Source organism: Penaeus monodon, chromosome 34 (assembly GCF_015228065.2).
Source record: "Penaeus monodon isolate SGIC_2016 chromosome 34, NSTDA_Pmon_1, whole genome shotgun sequence".
Classification (NCBI taxonomy): domain Eukaryota; kingdom Metazoa; phylum Arthropoda; class Malacostraca; order Decapoda; family Penaeidae; genus Penaeus; species Penaeus monodon.
Window position 1 is genome coordinate 24,033,851 of NC_051419.1, and position 2,282 is coordinate 24,036,132.

Genomic DNA, 2,282 nt, shown 5'->3' on the forward strand with positions numbered 1-2,282 from the left:
AGTTCATTTGCATGGTTAACTTACACTGTATGAAGTTGTCTGGCTAGATATTTACCACGCAATGTAGAAACTATTTGTGAAAACGTTGATTCAGAACTCTTTTCATTGTTGCTTCTAGCAGCCACCTAGTGGCAGAAAGAGTTATCAACTGTAGGCTCAACATCATTAACAGTTTGTAGATGTCAATGTATGCTTCACGTCTGATCACTGATCAAGGAAATTAGCTCTATGTTTCTCTTAGCATATAATCTATATTTAATGGCATTTCCTTTGAAACACAGCAATATACAAGATGAAGATGATGGCAGACACATTTGACTAACTGTGAATCTGGAATATTTTTTTTATAGAAAGTGTGTAGAGTGAGGTTGGACGCTCCATTAACTCCCAATAGCAAACAAAACAGTGATCTAAATTGACTCCAATTTCATCATGCTGAGATAATGCTTCGGCTGTTGTGCATGTAACTGGTATGAGCCATAGGAATTGCGACAACCTTGTTAAGCCTTGCACTATAGTACCTGACACATGCGCACAGATGTTTTACGCATGCCATACCAGTAGATTCATCCAATAGAAGTGTAAAAGGAGATTTTTTTTTCAGATGACTAATTTGCTCTGCTGATGAGATGACTTTTTTTTTTTTTATAAGGACACTACATTCTATTCTGCGCACCCGCAACTTTTCAGTATTTGAAGTATACGGCAGATTATTATATAACTCATTTAAATGGTCAACTGACTGAATTGAAAATGACAAGCAGCGTAAACTGATAACTTAATTTCAGATTTCTTATTTGTGACAACTTCCTGAAAGTGACTTTTCACACTAATTTGCTTGCCACTAAGAATTTTCTTCATATTTTGCCTGTGCTTCTCGTTTTCACTATGATTTTTTAAATCACCTCTGTAAGCTCCGAGTTCGGCTTTGCTTTTTTGCAATCTTTACAGAATGCTTTTTTTCTCATCACGTTTCACTTCTACGAGCTACTTCTCAAACTGCGGTTCTTTCAAACCAACTACACTAGAACCAGTTAGAATATCTAGCCCACTTTTCCCTTTTTACAGGAATCAGCGGTCACAGTCTATGTAGAATACTTTATTTCGTGCATCCGGACAGGCGGCGACTGTTGGCCTGAGGGATTCGAGGAAACCAGTCGGCCGGATCATGAAGTATATACGTATGGCACAGGTATGGCAGTTACAGGCGGCACTGCAGCAGCTAACCATTCATTACCCACGTCATTTTTGGAGTCAGTAATGCTAATGTATGTGAATCAAAACAATTTATTGGCACAGATATCTGATAATCTGCATGACTTTCCACAGAGGTTTATTAACATTAAGAGTCTCGTGATCCTCATTTTCCCCTCACGGTGCCCAGGTCGTTCTATCATTTCGTCCTCGGGTTCTCGATACACACGTCGATCCCAATACTGATTGGTCGTAGTGGTTGCGCTTGACATTGATCTGTATTGCTCGTCGTTTGGTGGCTTCGACAGCACAGTAGCTATCGTGTAATTGGGCCAAGACACAGCGGCGAAGGGAGGGTTCATAGAGAATGAGATAATTTACCTCCATAGAGGATGAGCTCTCCATCTCCATTCCTCACGTACCCAGCAGGGGCGGAGGACTTCTGTTACTCTGTATCGGTTCTGGGGGAATCCTGATCGTACAGTGGAGACCTTCCATGTAAACTGAATCCTCTTGGGCTGCCCATACAGAGGGAGGCAAGCCCGAGCCGAGAGTTGTGATCGTCGAGCAGCCAAAAGAGCCCGAAATGCAGAGACCCAGAACAATAGTCGAGCTCAACCACTGTTAACCACTCAGTATTGGGGTCGACGTCCGTATCCAAAACTCGACGACGATGGGGCGCCTTGGGCTCTGTGATGGGAAAAGGGAGAAAGCGAGGCTCCTGTGAGTGTATTGTGGGGAAACTGACGTTTTCTTCGACCAATGCAGCCACCGTGGACGAAAAAACACGAAAAGACGAAAAATCGTCTTTCTGAGCGCATAAAAATAAGCACTCAAGACTGATACTCTGAGCGCGAATCTAATGTATCAAATTTCGACTGCCTTTTATTTTCTAAAGAAGCTTACTATTTGTTTCTCTATTTGTACTTGTAAAGTTTGCATGGGCTTTCATTAAATGTCAATAAAAGAAAAGCCCCGATGAAGTATATTCCGTAAAAAGAAAGAAATCGGAAGAATCTTACAAGTAAAGAAGAAAAAATCGATCATTGTTTTTCGTACATCCGTTCATTTTATTATAATTTTCACTT